The following is an 18,087-nucleotide window of genomic DNA, read 5'->3' on the forward strand; positions in this document are numbered from 1 at the left end:
AGTGGCAGTTGAAGTGGTTGGAGATGCAAGCTTTCTGAAGTAGCAGAAGTTGCAGTGATCATCACAAGAAGAGGAAAAGTACCTGCTAGATGTGTTCAAAGTGCGTGGACTAAAAGGAGTATAGTGCACACCTTTAGCAAGTAGTTCAAGTGTATTTTGTTTGGGGAAAGATCAACGGTCATAGTTGTTGACACCAAGCCCTAGTTGTGCCTTGTATCAAGTTTGTATGTAAGGGCCATGATCCTTGGTACAGAAGCCCTACATTTCTTGTATTAAGTTTGTAATAAAACAAGATTTGGGTTAAAAATTGTGATGTGCATGATATTGATTCATTGTTATATTTTTTCTATTGTGCAAAGTGCTTGTGTTGTGGCATATGAGTGTGTTTGTATTTGTGATCTTAGACTCAAAATTGATTCTTAAGTGCCATGGAAAAATCAACACTAATCACTTGGGAATGTAGATTCCTTCTCCTTTTGAACTTAATAAAAATAAAAGTTATTAACGAAATAATAAAATAATGCATTAAATTCATTTGTTTATTAATATTATTCAATCATAATGATGCATAATACAATATAAAATATGCATAACATAAAATCACTAAAAATTAATTGATGTTAATGAAATATAATTTTTTTCTAAGTAATAATTAGATCACAAAATATTATTCATATTATCAAAATAATGGAAAATATCTTAGCATCTTATATTATCTAAATGAAAATAAATACGTACTTAAAAGAATAACACCAAAGCCATGGTATTTGACTAAAATAAGTTGATATCATTAATTCTGTGATAAATATATACAACAATTATTTACAAAGCATCAACAAATCATTGTATGTACATAAATACTCAACATCCAATTCCATATATATATAGAAAAATATTGTAGACCATCAAAATTATTCACATGTGTTATAACCCTATTTCAGCCCATAGAGATGCAAGAGAAACCCTACCCTAACTTATCTTAGTTGAAAAGTTGAAAGACCCTTCTCCTAACTCTGATTAGACAATATTTGATTCTTCATCACTCCAATTAGCTTGCAATAAAAGTGATGCATCACTTGGTTGCAATCACCAATGAGAGATGAAGTTTCCTTCATTGCTCTAGATGCTCTACAACATAGCGATGAAGGGTCTATTTTCTATAAAATCTTGTTTCCAAGGAGATCAATTCAAGTAAGGAAAATCTTAGGGTCTAATATTCGCAGGTGGGCTAATTTTTTATGCTTTTTCAAACAAAACAAAAAAGATTCACCAATTCCATTTTTTCTAAAAATGATTCACCCAAATTGTATAGTATAAATTTATTTTACCTTAAAAATCGCTAATATTTTATAGAGATAATATAAAATAATTAAAATTTTCAACACATTTACAAAAATATCACCAAACATTTTATAGTTTGCGTAAGGACTAGTAGGATTGACCAAGGTTTCAAAACTTTAAGATAAAATTACATCCTTAAAATTATCCTTGAATTCGAGTTGAGAGGTAATGATTTGTTAATGGTCTAATAATTGATGCCTACATCTAACTTCTCTTGGCCTTCAATATCCAAATACAACCTCCCATCTCCTTCAAAATCCTACATAACGATACCATTCATAGGGGAGGAAGGTAGATAGAGAGAAATATCATAAGTAAATGCTAGTGAAATTCTCAAATGAACCTCTTTGCATGTCCAAGTGAGCCTAACTTTGAACTATTAGTCAAGGAAGAGCCAAAACTAGGTACTAGAAAGGAGAGCTTACATCCAAGTTAACTATTGTGAGCCATTCTACCTTCTTTAGTATGGATTTCAGTATATTTCCTCCAATATTTTGTTATCGTTTGAATGCTTTTGATTGGATTTGGATTTACTTGGAAGATCTAACTTGGAGCTAGTGTATAACTCTAATAGCTCTTTGGTAGGAGAGAAGATATGGGTTCTTTGTTTCTAATGTGTATAGGAGATAGATGGGATCAACAGAGACGAGATCCCTAGGAGTTGGAGCAGGATTCTTAGCTACTACATCAATCATGATCTACATCAAACTTCAGAGGTAAAGGTATGCAAGTTACTTCTCCCTCCTCTCAATCTATCAACTCTTAATAAATTTTAGATCTAGGGAAATCTATTGAATTGTACACCCTTCTATTTGTATAGATCTTAGGTAGATCTATAGAGTCTAACTCTTAGCTATAGGAGGAAAATATAGCTAATAGAACTAGTGACTCTACTAAGGAGAGATATACTTGATTTCTCCTCAAATCTTTGATAATTATTGGTTTTTATTATTCCTCGATTCTTATCTAGTGTTTTCTATCATATTTATATTTTATTTGAGTTAGATCCACCCTTAATCCTATAGATATGATCTTGTTTTGGTCAAAAGAACATTGCTCAGAGCCTTCATTGCTATGCTTCCTTGCTAACATAGTGATATTGTTGCCTTCATTGCAAGTTTGCAGAGAATGGTATTTGCCCCTTAATTGCTCAATTTCTTCCATGACAGAACAATGATACCAGTGGGAGCCCTTTTTGTGTGAGTTTTAGGTAGTTTCATCCCTAAATGAGGTCTATTTTGGATTCAAGAAGCTCTGGAGGACTACATTCCTCTAGGATCATACTTAGAGATCCTTATTATCATTAGATCTTCTCATATTTGGTTAGTTTGGATCTCTCTTAATGTGGTTGAATTGCATGTTTTGATTTGGATGCTTGAGTAAATTGTTTATTCATATGTGATCCAAAATAGGTTCTTGGTTACCCAATGCTTGATCCAACTGCTTAGTACTCTTTTCTTTGTTTTCTCAAGGAAACATTAGGAAAATCAAATGTTTTTGAGCGAGATCTTGCATCTTTCGATTTGGGTGTGCTTCGTTGTAGTAGCATTGGAGAATTTGTCTTCATGTCTATCCCCATTGTTCTACAACCATGAACTTTTTTGGCTATCTAATTATGTGTGCTTGTTTGCCGCCTTAGATTGGTGAATCATCACATTTTGTTTAGAACAAAGTTTCATTTTTTCCTTTGAGTGTTATTGTTTCAAAATTCATTGGTACGGTTGGATTGGATGTAAATCAAATTTGTCTTTCAAATACTTGAGTGATACAGGGTGGTCATTAAGAGAGTGTGAAGTCTCTAAATTTCTCTAAAAAAGGAATAGATCTCTTATACCTTTCCTCAGATGGTGTTCATAAAATTTAAAAATTGGATCTATCATATAGATTGCATACATTAAATTGGTCAAGAGTTATCTAAAACAACATCAAGGTTTCATTGCATGCCCTTGGATAGCAACATCCATTAAAATCAAGTGTTAATAAACTCAATCTAGACATTTTTTGTTCATAGCAAACCAACAATAGACTAGGGTGTAGGGCAATGGATTAGGATTGGAGATTAAAATCTACAATGCCATCAAAACCAAAACCAGAGATCACTAGAGACTGACAAAAAAAACTGTCATGTAGATCGATTGTCGAGAAGCTCCTCTAATACAATATTCAAGCACAAGGTTGCATTGGAAACACATAGAGAGATATCACATCCCCATTTGTTTCTAGTGCTCATTGAATTATTATGTGTACATGGATATCATGAGGGCACAATTCACTTTGAACAATTCATTATAGAGGCTTCAAGCTTAGTTTCCCTACCCATCTGTGTGGTCTCAACCCACGAATATCCCCCTGATCATTCAATTGTAAGGTGGTGCATTAGAAGTCATTCTTTATGGAATCTAGCTAGGTGACTATAGTGGGAAGTATCTATGGTACCTAAGTTACATCCAAATATTACTGCTCCTGAGGGTGATGCTCCATTACACTCATGAAATCACTTATAGCAGTAAAAATTGGTATAAGGAAATTAGCATAATTGTTTTGATTATACCCATAAAGTTAGTATAAAGAGATTAGCATAATTGTTCACCTTTATTAATTGGACCTAAGTCCTCATAAGTTATATCATATTAGAAACATTAATATATTCGTAAATAAATTTTATACAAAATGATAATATTATTCATATATTTATAAACAAATTTTTTATAAAATAATAATGAACTAAAATATTATACATCTTTAAAATTAAATTAGGTTAAAATATTAATAAATTATTAAATATGAAATATTTATTTTCTTTTTCATAAATAACCATAACTCTATATCATTTTACTTAGGCTTTTCATTTATATATAAAATAATAAAAAATTAAATAGTTATTTTCGATCACGTATGCATCAAATGAGTCTTCAAACTACTCTAGTATATTACAATTAATGATAGATTATACTTGACATTATTAGACATTTTAGAGTTGAAGTTTGTTTGAAACATTAGTAACAACATGCTTGTGCACACCAAATCACCATTGAAAATGATATGATTTCTGTGTTATAAGTTTAATTCCCTACACAACCTAAATTCGATCGGTGGTGTATGGTCGAGACCCTTTCCATCGGCAGAATTGTTATGAGAGTTTAACTTTTGTATCTGAATTTTTCAATGAAAAAGTCACCCCATTTGGTGGGTTTGTGGACAGAGAAGTATTGATATCATGCGTCGCACAATCTCATCCAATGGAAGGATAGTATTCCACCTCTGAATAGATAAGATGGGAAAATGGTTGTTCTGTGTCCGTGTGCGTAGGGTCCTATGGAAACTTCTTGTTTACATATCTCGGCGTCCTCATGTTCTTCGCTCCATGGTAGATACCGATGTCTGTTGTTTACTGAGTCTGTGAAGAAGCCCACGCCCAGATTTACGTGCGCATGGTGGAAAATTCATAATCCCAAATCATTGATTGTTCTACATGTAAACTGCCAGAGAAATGTAGCAGTTGCAGACAGTTCCATAGATTCACCCCCTGCATTGGACAATGAGGAGGAGGAGGAAAAGGAGGATATGTTGATAGCTCTGAAAGAAAGGAGGACAGAGGATGCCTGGAAAATTATGGGACAACTGAAAGAGCTGCCCAGTGGTGAATGCCTCAGTCGTTTGGTTGCTCAATTGTCCTACCATGCAACGCCCTCTAGCATTTCTCGAGCTCAGTCAATTGTTAAGCGCCTTCAGGAAGAGAAGAAAGTCCACCTCCTAGATTGCCGTTCACTGGGACTGTTAGCGATGGCTGCTGCTAAAACTGGAGTACCTCGTTATGGAGCAGCCATCATCCGATTGATGCTGAAACTGGATCTCTTCCCCCATGTCAAAGCTTGGAGTGCAGTGCTAAGCCGATTAGGTAAGTGCCCACATGAACTGAATTCAACGTTTGATTTGTTTGAGTCTATTTGTGAAAGAGTTAAGGAGGCAGGGGAATTGGATGGTGATGATGGTGTAGCACATATGAGGCCTGATACAGGTGCTTTTAATGCCATCCTCAATGCTTGTGCCATAGCTGGTCACATGGAGAAAGCAGAGGACCTGATTAAACAAATGGATTTTTATGGAGTAAGGCCTGATGTTCTTACTTATAATATCATGATCAAGCTGTATACAAGAATAGAGAGAAAGGACTTGTTGGTGGGTGTTGTAGAGAAAATGTTGGAACAGCATATAGAACCCTGCATTACTACTTTTAATTCCTTGGTGGCAGCCCATGTGGACCTTGATGATTTGGAGATGGCTGAGAGGATAGTTCAGGCTATGAGAAAGGGCAGGAGAGATATCTGTGCTGTCTTAAGGGGAATCAATGCAGAAGTTGGGCCTTCTGATGAAGTGCTTATTGATTCTGAGGAAACTTTCAGTCAGAACCAACACACTAAAGCCAGCCTTTCACAGCAGAATAAGTCCTCTCAGGACCAAATAAAAAAGCCGTCTGTTTCTACTGCAAACTTGTTATTGCCAAGGAGTTACAAACCCAATTCACAGATATACACTATTTTAATGAAAGGGTATATGCAAAAAGGAAGATTGGATGATGTGTTGCAGATGCTGAGGGCAATGCAGATTGAGGATGACTCCCAGAGCCACCCAGATGAAGTGACCTATACAACTGCAATTTCAGCTTTTGTTCGAATGGGTTTGATGGATGAAGCGCGCAAAGTCCTTCAGGAAATGGCCGCCAACAAAGTTCCTGCAAATCTCATCACTTATAACGTTCTGTTGAATGGCTACTGCCGATTAGGTCAGATGCATAAAGCCGAAGCTTTGGTGCAGGACATGAAGGAGGCAGGGATTGCTCCTGATGTTGTCTCGTATAATACGCTGATAAATGGTTGCATTGGCGTTGATGACAATGTAGGAGCTCTTACATATTTCAATGAGATGAGGGAGGCTGCAATTCCTCCATCAGTTATCAGTTATACCACATTGATGAAGGCCTTTGCAATGAACAGTCAGACAAGGCATGCAGAAAAAGTGTTCGAGGAAATGCAGAAAGACCCTAGGGTGAGAGTAGATATAGTCGCTTGGAACATGTTGATAGAAAGTTACAGTAGAGCAGGTTTGATGGACGATGCCAAAAATATTTTCGTACAGATGAAAGAGCAGAAATTGCATCCCACTGTAGCCACATATGGAAGTCTAGTGAATGGTTATGCAAAAGCTCGAAAGCCGGGTGAGGCATTAATCCTGTGGAAAGAGATTCAAGAAAGGACAATGGCGAAAAATGGAGAGGACGGTGTTGAGCCACTTGAGCCTGACGAGGTTCTCCTTGATTCACTTGTTGACATTTGTGTCAGAGCAGCCTTTTTCAGGAGAGCTTTAGAGATAATAGCTTGCATGGAGCAGTTGAAAATTCCACCTAAGAAAACCAAATATAAGCGCATGTTTGTTGAGCTGCACTCAAGGATTTACACCAGCAGACACGCATCTCCAGCTCGGCAAGCTCACCGAGTTCAGAAAAAAAGAGCAGCGGAAGCTTTCAAGTTTTGGCTAGGTCTTCCAAACAACTATTATGAAAGTGAATGGCAGCCAGAGTTTTACAATGGACAAGAATAATGGCTCCACAAACTATATGATGTGTCATCAACAGATATATTTCATTGAAGGCACAAATTATAGCACGCTTTTTCCGATATGATCCAGTAAAGTAGAGGAAATAAAACAGGTAATGTTTCAGTTCCACAACTGCATCTCCTTTAAACCAATGGACCTTGTATATAGGAATATCTGCATACAGGAATTCATGTGTAATTTTAACCATAACGATTTAGTTTTTATTAATCACAAGGTTTGAAGTCAGTACATTAAATTTCATCATGTCACTTGCAAGAATTCAACCGGGAAATTCAATCTGAGTGGGATTCTTCCCATTCACCTGAAATAAACCTAATTGACCTCAATAATTACAGTATTTCTTAATATCGACTTTTAAAAACTTTTATTATTGAAATATTCTAAATTCATCTAACATTACACCAAGTTTCATAGAATGGAAAATTTCTTCTACAATAGAAGGAAATCTCAGATAATGCCCATGGCTGTCTTCCAAAGGCTAGTGTCTTCTTTTTCTTGTTTCCATTCAATGTTTTTGTGAATTATATGATCCAGATTCCAAACCATAGGTACAAGTATTGCTTTAATTAACTCTAACAAACAATGGGCAGAATGACATAAATACCTTGCTGTGTTATTTATGGCAGGATGTAGCTGATAATCAGGTCCATTTAGTGCACACTGTTAGTGGACCAGGACATTCTGATAATTGCCTGGAAGACTTCCAAGAGAAGTAAAGATGCTTCAGTTTTTTTAGATTCGTTAAATTGGGCTTCACTGCAACCAATTACAGGACCTACTGGCATTCAAGTGTTAACAAGATGAATAAGGCTTTATTTTTTATCCTTAGGGAAGCTGATTACAATGATGTCAAACACAATTATGATTCTGCTGGGGATTGGATTATAATAGTTCATTATAGGGTTATAAAGGATGGTGAAGCAGTGTAGACTGTTCTGGGACTGGTATAAGGGGCAGAAATTATTTTCTATATGAATCATGAAAGGCCTTCTCAATGGGAACTTGGAGTTTCTGCATTTTGCTGAAGTTCATGCAATAATGTGCACGAGTATAAACAAAAATTAAAGAAAAACATCATTATGTGACACTGTTTTTGAGGAGGATTTGTTTACTGTTTAACTGACGCATTGGGTTGAGAATTTTACATTATAACAGTTTTGCAAAAGTTGAAGAAAGGTGGTCTGTAAGCTTAGGAAGACCTGCTAATTGAATATGGTAATAAATGCCTGACTTTACTACTTGGTCAACTGATGGAATTGCAGAGGATCCCAGCCAAGCCCAGTGTATCTTGAAGTTATTGCAGTCATTTTAATGGATCAAGTGAAGGAATTTATAGAGAATCCATATCAGCCAAGTCCAGGATATTTTGAAGTTACTGCTGTCATTTGAATTATCCTGGCCTTTTTTTGGAAATCCTTCCATAAACACCCCTTTATGGACCGCATAAGATAGACCTCTTAGCCTTTTACACGAGGCAAACCACTACAGGAATGAAACCCTGATGGAAGGCTACAATTCCATCCTCACCAATGTTCAAAATATATTTTAAAACATTTTTATTTATGTAATTATTTTATTCCTTAGTTTATTTTCAGGAGAGTATTTGAAATTCTCTTTCGGTGACATTGACTGTATTGCCTTAGTTTCTGCAGAGTATTTGAAGTTCTGTTTTGGTGGCATTGTACTGTATTGTCTGAATTTCAAATCCTATTTTTGGTTAGGATTATATTAGCTTAAATTGGCTGTCATATGCACAAGTTTATGTATATATTGTACTCCCTTCTACAGTTAAATTTGTGACCTCTTACTATGCCACCAAATATAAGCATTTTAATTTATTTGTTTGTGGTACGATTAAATTAAACTATCGCAAAGTTTGGAACTGGTCACTGTGTATGATTATCTACTCTCTGTGATGGGCTAAATAGTCTTTTTTTTTAATAGGTTTTAAAGTGCCTCAAGGTCGTAAAAAACTAAATCTATTCACCGTAAATTTCATGGTGTCCAGTAAACTTCAATTTTTCTTAAATTCCGGTTCACTTTCATGTCATTAGTAATGCAGTTGTGCTTCTATACGACTTTACTATGGGTCCAGGACCCCTACTTGACCTCTTTAAAAGGATTAATCCTGTGGGTGGCCCTCTACGGGAGCTAAATTCGGCTTTCTAAACACAAAGTTAACTCATCTATGAGAATTGATCAATGAGTCATAATTCAAGATTTTTATGATCTCCACCATTAGGAGCAATTTGACAAAGATGATGATAAAACTTTAAACTTCCACTCAAATGTCAATTCACAAATTCAAATGCTATGCATGTTCAATAACGTTGAAATTTCCATGGCTGATGAAAGTATATATAGAATAATTTTATATAGAAAATAACAACCATCAGTGACTTGGTGGGCTAGCTTAAATGGTTGAGTGTTTTGCATGGGTTCTATGCAGGAGTTCAAGGGTCAATCTCTAGCTTGATTACCTATGTTGTGTGCTTGTAATTACCTAGCTAGGTGCTATAATAAATGCTGATGGAAGTAGCATTTGCGAAATGAAATGAGGTGTTCCAAGTTTCCTTTCGAGCTTTTCCTTAAAAAAAAAATAATAACCATGGTTAGGTTTCCCTTGAATACTTGAAAATGAATGTAATCTATATGTCTTGTACCCAATATTTTAAAAACCAAGCAAACCAGAATGTTTTAAAAACCAACCAAACTAGAATTGGAACTAGCTAGTTCAATTGGCCAAACCTTCAAAGGCATCAAATTGGGCCTCAAACCTATTCAAAGAACAGTTACACACTAAGCTAGGATGCATTGTGCACCTTCTAAGCTAGTTGCCAATAAAATATGATTTGTTGACTCTTTTGACTCATTTTGAAAAACAAAAGAAAGGGATGGACAGCAAAATGAGATTTTTTTCTAGCAATTGAATATTGCCATCTCCATTAGAATATTTTTTGTAGAGTGGGATTGATCACTAATACCATGGGAAATTAGTGGAAAATGTGCAAAATGGGCCACCCCCTTGAACCCCATAGTGAGCCCTAGAAGTTGAAAACTCCCATAATATCATCTTGAATCAATAAAAATGAAATGGAGAATATAAAATCATAATTTGTTTTGGTGATTGATGTGAAATGGATCATTATATAATTTGTCATCTATCTTGGTAACCTTTGGGTGGAAAAGTTGGAGGAATTGGCTTGCAGGACCCATTCTAATGACAAGTTTCAATTTGGAAAATTGAAGTTTGGCACCTTTAAGAGGCATTTTGAGGTGGTCAAAACTTTGTGAGCATAACTTGCAACCCTTAACCATATTCTACATATCAAAACCTTTCCAATGACATGAAAATCAACTCAATGGAAGCTTGTATGTTGAAGTTGTGCCCCTTTCAAGTTGACCTATCTTGTTGACCACCATGGTATCAAGTGTGATGAGCCTCAATATTGCAACAAGAATATTGCAACTCCCAAGGCTACCAACTTAAATTATCAACCTAGGGTTTGTACAAACCTAAGAGGGGTCGACACTATATGTGCAACGGACACCTTCCTCTTCCTAGTTTGACTCCCTTTGATGCAAGTGAAAAAAGACAATGAAACAACTTCAAATAAGCAAAGATCTAGGTAAGTTGCCAACAACAAGCAAACCTATTCTACTTTTGCCAGTCTAGTAAATGACAAAAAAAAAAATTCTATTTGCAAAAATGTAAAGCACAATGAAAATCAAACAAATCTAATCTATCTTACTGGAAAGGAAATGACATTAAAGGAAATCTATTCTATTTTGCAGGAAAGGAAAGTCCTAGATTATTCTTGCAAGAAGGAAAGCACACTTTGCTTAAAGTAAATTGCAAAAAGGAAATCTAGACTAATTGCATAAATCAACATTCAAGAAGCAAGCAATGTAAGAGCTAAACGACGACCTGACCAAGTATCATCTCAACCAAAGTGGGCTCAAAGCATTCACAGGATATAAATACACTTCTACCATGAATTTAGAGTGAATAAGAACTTGAAAACAAACTGGTACAAGTTGTTATATGCTAGCGAGTTTGTCCTCTGAGTTATCTCACTGAATGACCAAACAAATCAAATGCAAATGAGATGGGGTGAATTTTGTTATTAATAAGGATGTTTTAGGACTCCAATCCAAGTGGAAGCACTCAAAAATACCCTTGTTAACATGTGCTAAAAATAACATAAAATTACTACTAAAACTAGAAATTTCAGAGCAATGAACTAGTAAGCTGATCTAAGTACCCAAATACCTAAGCTAATGAAGTGCAAATGTTGTGGGGTAAAATTTGTTATTAAGTTGAATTTTTTTAAACTTCAATCCATGTGGAATAAACTCGAAATGAGCTCACTAACCCGTGCTAAAATTTAGCAGAAAATTACTACTATTTTCCTATAAGATACTTCCAGAAATTCCAAATTCTGAACTAGTAAACCAATCCAAGTAGCTAAATCTTAGAGACGAATTTGCAAAGTTGTTCTAAAGATGCATCATGCTTGTGAGTTTATAAATAGCGTGCAAAACAACTCATTTCAATCATTTAATCAATATAACTTATAACAAATGAACCATAAATACTAAATGCAGAAATATGAAAAACAAGAATAGGAGATGTGAATGAAAAACATTCAAAAAAGATATTTAAAAAATTGTACGACAGAGCTCTGAGGCTCCTGGGATGGACAAGTCTAAGGATATTCAGAGTCCTATTAAGGAAACCAAGCTTTAGAAGCTAAAAATGACACCAAACTTCATTAATAGAGTCAATCCAGGTACATCCCTACTAGAAATGAAAATAGCGCTGCTAAATAACAAGTTTTCTCCACAACAAGAATAAGAAATACATGCCCCTAGATGCAAATTCAAATTGATACTTATACAAATTGATGGGGAAGCATCTTCAAAAAGAGGCAGTTTTCCCCTCCAAAATCCCTTGAAAAGTGGACCTGGTTCCCAAAAGTATGAATCTTCATTAAATGTTAGGGAGCACATTCCTAGATTTTCTCAATCATTAGAGCTCTAGAATTTGTCAATGATTTTATGATATTTACTCATTTATTGGTCCATCCTATAGCAGGAAGCAAGTCTCAAGATTGTCTCATCTTCCAAATCTTCAGAATTTGTCCAATATTCTCACAATATTCTACAAAAATAAGTAATAGTATGCACATAATATGCAATTATCTCGAAACCTTCCTAATGAACACATTATAGCTCAAAACATGTCATCAAATGAAAAAAATAGGTTTAGTGTGCTAAAGGATGCTTAGATGGGCCTTAATTTGTTTTAATTTAGAGGTCCATCATACCCCCTACTGAAAGTGTTGCTCATTCTCCAAGCAATTTAGTCACTTAACTATACCTCATTCATGGCCCTGGTGGCCTCTCTCTTGTACATTTCTCAGTCCTTTCTCTTAAGAAGCGTGGTTGTAGGTTCTGCAAGGACAAACACAAAAATATAGTTGTTCTTTTCATGCATTTGTTTAACAGTCTTTCAAGCACAAAAACATAACTTTCCTCTTTGCAAGTGAACTATGTTGGTTTGTAAGGCAAAGTGGCATCATCTCCTTTACATTCACACCTTCTCTCTTAACACCTTCATTCCATTTTCACTCATTTTTCCAAAATTGTTTGCACACAGAAAAATCACTGTTTTTTTGGAGACCATTAGTTTGTCTTTTTCCTCTTGTGCAAGATGGGCTAGGTTTGGCAAGGTCTTCCACATCCTTTCCCAACCTCCTAATACATTTTTCCAACATTTGGTCTACTCTAGAACCCTCAAAACACCCTCAAATGCAATCATGTAGAAACACAAAGCATCCCATAACATATTGTCTCAATCATGTACCAAATTGTTCTGATCATGTAGCACTTATCTGCCTTCTTGTAGAAGGGAAAAATCCTCTTGTGGCTTGTTAGTCTTGACTCCCCTAGTGTCTAGAATTCTCTATGAGGCTTGGGGCTACTTCCCCTTGGCTTGGAGGGAGGTTACTCCTTCAATTTGCTTCTTATTTCCCTCTCATTTTTCCTTTTGGTAAATGGTTGATTCCTCAATTACTGAGGGGTTGTTGAGGGAGGTTGATGCTTCCCTTGCTTGACTCTAGTGCTTCACCTTCTTTTGAAATATAGAGGACCTTTTTTTGGCTACCTTCCTTTGATCTTGACTGGTGTACTTAGGATGACAAGGTGGCAACCAATTCTTGTTTAGTGTTTTCTTCTGAATGTCTTGTTTGTTATTCTTGTCTCCTCCTCTTTTGAGGCCTAGATGTTCCTCCAAAGGCTTCTACTTCTATCTTTGGTTTTTCCTCTTCCTTCCCTTCAATTTCTTTTTCTTTTTTTTCTTCTCCTTCCTCTCCATCTTCTTTTATAAAAATATTTTTTTTGGTCTCTCCATGCTCTAGTAAATCTTGAGCTTGGGTTTCCATGAAAGCCTCATTGTCCATGTTCCCTATTGTACTTCTTCAAAAACATTTCAATGAATTCTCTATTAATTATCAATTTCTGGGAAGTCGAGGGTTTCAGAGTTGAGATGAGAGGAATGATGTTCTTTTGTTGATAAGAGGTAGGGATATTATATGCAAAATTAAAAACAATTTTACCCTTCTACTAGCATATTCTTGCCTAAGGAAAATCAAGGTTTTGAAAAAATTAAATTTTAGTCGTTTTCTACAGGATGCCTCTATTTGATCAATTTACCAACTTTTTGTGTATGGAAGGTGAGGAAAATTTACTACTTACCCCTCCCTTGGAGATTCCTTCATGGCTTTGGGGTTTTGGAGGAAAATTTGCACAAAATTGATCCATTTTCCACCTCTTGGGCTAATCCTATAGGAGCTAGTTAGAATCCTATAGCACCTATTATGTATCATGTAGCACTGAATCCAAATCCTATAGCAAACAGTGTTCATCCTTGGAGCTTCTCTATGGAAATCTATGGGACCATTAGTGGTGGCTATCTCAACTCTTAACGATGCAGTGGGCCTCTCTTACCATTCTTGGAATGAGACTCTTGGTACAAATGTGGCTCAAGCTCGCTCTTTACTCCTTTTGTGGTTTGGTGGTGGGTTCAACACATTGTATGATTTGGTCCCCACATACCACCTTCGTAACTTCTTAAATGCATTGGCCCACTCCTCGAAATTATCACCCTTCCCTTTTTTATGTTTTTCCCATGTTGTATGATGGAGGAAGTTAACTTCACTTAATTTTTCAAGGGTGGTCGAGACTTCTAAGCGCCTTCAACCTACAAAACCTTCTCTCTTGTGCATTGACAACAATTTTTTAACCATAATACGCTCAAGAGGAGAGGTGAAGAACAATGCATACTTGTGCCTACCTGATTGTCTCTGGTTGCCTTGATATCTACATGCTGCTTTAGAAATGGTGGTTGATCTGCTGACTGTTTGAGGTGACATTTCCTGTACTAGTTGCTCCATGCTTCAGTTATGGTTGGAGATTTTTTTCATTTTTTATTTGGTACACATTTTATTGAGATGTGCTTGATTGAGTGTTGTCACTGTAGGTCTTGCTAATGGTAGATCAAGTTGTTGTTGTTGTTAGAGATGATCAATGACCATGTATTAACCCTATAGAAGTTTTGTGGCTACCCAAGATCAAGGAGATGATCTATCAATGCTTCACGATGGTCAATTCTTCATTTTGGTGCTTCCAAGTGCTTTTGACTATGGTCCTAGAGGGTTTGTGCATACTACTACATGATTGGGTTATTTCCTGTAGCAGTCACATAGACCCCTCTATGATCACAATAAACTTCATACAATGCATCCAAAAACTCTGATAATTTATGTTAAACTCATGGATAAGGATTAGAAGCTTTGGTTGTGGTGAAAATAATGAAAATAGTGGTAAAAATGGAGTTCTTTTATGGACAAAGATGAATATTTGGGTGGAAGAGAGGAAAAATGGTGTGGAGGATGGATGATGAAGGTGTGGTCGACCCCTCTTCTTGTTCCTCTATGAAAAACATAAGATCTAAACCCTTTTTCTAAGTCGATCACAATCCTGTAGCAAATCTGGACAATCTTGTAGCGATTCTAGGACACTCATGTAGCACAATTGTTTGATGCATAACTCAAACGATACTTTGGATACACCTGAAATTTTTGAGCATATTTCCATCATCCTTATACATTGTTGAGCCTCCAATTTGTCATGATTTTGTTGATCAGACTATCTATTTTCGCATCATTCCACTCACCCATTGTCATTATTCTTAACCATAATTCTTCATAAATGCACCAAACTCTTTCATGCATGTTTACATGGTTTATTATTATTATTTCTTTTATTTTTAATGAATTAAGAAGAATTTTGTATGGTTTTACTAATGAAAGTTTGGCCAGTTCAAGTTTCTACATCTCAGTCAATTTCTGTACATCTCCATGGTTAATGTAGTAGCACCACTCTAGAAGGAAACTTGGCACATGGATGTCATTTCTAAAGGTTCCAATATGGATTTGTGTTGGTCAAATTCCACCCAACTCACATGTGTGGACCTGTAGCATTAGATCAAAGGAAATACACAATAATTTTTACTAGCCAACTTCAAATGCGTTTTTTATAAAATGAAAATGAATTTTGAAAAACAAAAACATGGGTTTTCTTCATAACAAGCCCAATTAGGTTCCTTGTAAGTTATTTCCCCATGTTCGTTACCGTTTGGGAGATTTTCCAGGTTATGTGGAGCCCTATTTTGCTTATTACGTGGGAAAACAGTGTGCCAATTTGTTAGTCAATGCCCAATCACCAAAAATATTGACATGGGCTATTCCTTAGTAAATTCATGGCAAGGAAATCATTCTAATAAGATTTGGGCTGATATTTTATCCTAAAATCCTTCAAAATATATTTGATTTTATTTTCAAATTGATTTAGTGAGATCTCATGACCAGAACTCAAGCAATAGAATTTTGAGTTTGTTAATTTCTTCAAAGCTCTATAAATTGCAATCTCTTTGATGACAAGAGGGATTAGTTGTCCATGATGATATTAACTTGTAATTATCGCTGCTGTTTAAAGATTAAAAACTTTGTTGTTGTTGTTGTTGTTGTTTTTGTTTTTTTGTTTGTTTTTGTTTTTGTTCTGTTTTTGTTTTTGTTTTTGTTTTTGTTTTTGTTTTTTTTTGTTTTGTTTTGTTTTGTTTTTTTTTAAGTGAATGCAATCTCTGTTATGGTGCAATTCTAAATGTGATTGATGATTTAAATCAAGTGCTCCGAGTTTATAATTTCTCACCTTCACCAGGGGGGGCCCTTGTGGAGTTATGAGATAATGTAGTTGTTCTTTCAATTTTGTTTCCTTGAGCATTCATTTCAATTTAGCTTTCGAATAGTTAGATGTTAACTGCTCTATTTTCAAGCACGATTTACTTACTTTCCTTTTCTTTGCAATAGGTTGAGAGCTCAATATTAAATTGAAAACTTCAAAAACGTTTACTTTGAATTGTTTTTCCAAAATAGCTTTTGCTTTTTTACCTACTTTATTTGTAACATTGAATAGATTAAGATGCGCGCGCTAGTAATTCTCTAATGCTTTCTTTGAAGTTTTGAATGCTCTTTGATTTCCATTTACAAGATTTATAGTCCTTAGATTAGCTTTACTTTAGTGAATTGATAGATTTAGTTTCTTTTCCAAGTTGATTAGATTAAATTTATTTTCAAAACAAAATAGAGTAATCTTGATTTTCAAGTTCATAGAATAATCTTGTCTTTCAAGTTCACTAGAATAGATATTTCCATTGTTAGAATAGATCTTGAAGTCGTTTCTTTAAAATAAGTTTGTTTTGAATTCATTTCCAAGTCTTGAGTTTGAATAGATTATAAAAAAAAACATGCAATTAGTCATAGATAGATTTTTATTACATTTTTTCATCTTTCCTACTTTCATTTTTTTAATTGAAAGTCAATTCCGTAGCAAATATAGTGCAATTATGCTTTACAAGTTCACGTACCTCGTGTTTGAAAATTTAATCACAAGTAATTTAACTAAAAATTAAATTACCCAACTTTTTGGCGTCGTTGTCGAGGAAGTATACATAGGTATTAGCTTCCAATCACATCTCATTCTTAGATGCATCCATTTAATCTCATTTTAGTACATACAAGATATGAAAAAAAATGCTTCAATCACCTACCACCCCCACTGTGTAATAAGAGCCACATCACCTTCCGCATCATGAATTCATATCTTTACAGATAGAAGAGGTTAAAAAAAGGGGTTGAATAAATGGATGGAAATGATGACCATGAAGAAGATCCTTTTGGATTTCCCATTCAAGAAAATCCCTCCATCCATACTTCCTAACTTTAAAGGCATGAGATCAGAAGACCCATAAACCTTTCTTTTCGAATTTGAAATACTATGTAGATCTTATGACTACTCATTACACACTCAAAACTCGAATTTGTTTCCGGCAACATTGAATGATAGAGCTCTTAAATGGTTCATGAGTTTAGGAACAAATTCTATAAGGACATGGGATGATATGAAAAAAGTATTTTTGGAAAAATATAAAGATTATTGCATACACCATGACCTTAGAAATGAAGTCTTTAAGATGAACCAAAAAGAGGATGAAATCCTAGAAGATTTAGTGAAGAGATTTACTTATAATGTCAAAAGATATAAATTGCATGATTTATAATTAGACACATTAAAAACTCTCCTACTAAAATCTATAAGGGATGAATGGATTGATCTTCTTAACTTGATGGGAAAAGGAGATGTCTCTCAATTATCATTTCAAGAAATTTGTGAACGGTGCAAGAACATATCAAGAGGAAAATAAAAGTATGGAAATCCCCTCAAGCTCTAGTTATGGCAAGAGTAAGTAAGTAGGCATCAGGATTGGTAAGTCAAATTGAATTTAACAATTTTCTAGACATTATGGGTAATTTAAATGAACAAATTGATATGCTAAGAATGAAAAACAAACAAAACGTTGAGAATGTTGCTTCATTTGTATTTTTCCCTAAATGTAGAAAGAAACATGTTTTGCATGAATTTCCACTCGATAACATAAAAATTTGTGAAATATGTGCATGATCACATTCTACTAAAGATTTCCCACAATTACCAGGGTTCAAGGCAATT

General features: G+C 35.0%; 1 pseudogene across 2 annotated transcripts; it reads left to right on the forward strand.

Moving 5' to 3' along the window:
• Positions 1-4,419: 4,419 nt before the first annotated feature.
• On the forward strand, positions 4,420-8,551 carry LOC149169582 (pentatricopeptide repeat-containing protein At3g09650, chloroplastic pseudogene; annotated as a pseudogene). 2 transcript variants are annotated; one of them, XR_016259798.1, is made up of 2 exons: positions 4,420-7,048; positions 7,584-8,551. The product of XR_016259798.1 is annotated as a pentatricopeptide repeat-containing protein At3g09650, chloroplastic pseudogene, transcript variant X1 (transcript). The 2 variants fall into 2 exon arrangements; XR_016259799.1 differs by having other exon boundaries at positions 8,220-8,551.
• The last annotated feature ends 9,536 nt before the right edge of the window (positions 8,552-18,087 follow it).

The sequence above is a fragment of the Pinus tabuliformis genome, chromosome 4_2 (genome assembly GCF_031772625.1).
Source record: "Pinus tabuliformis cultivar Carrire ecotype Pingquan chromosome 4_2, CPIR1, whole genome shotgun sequence".
In the NCBI taxonomy this organism is placed as follows: Eukaryota; Viridiplantae; Streptophyta; class Pinopsida; order Pinales; family Pinaceae; genus Pinus; species Pinus tabuliformis.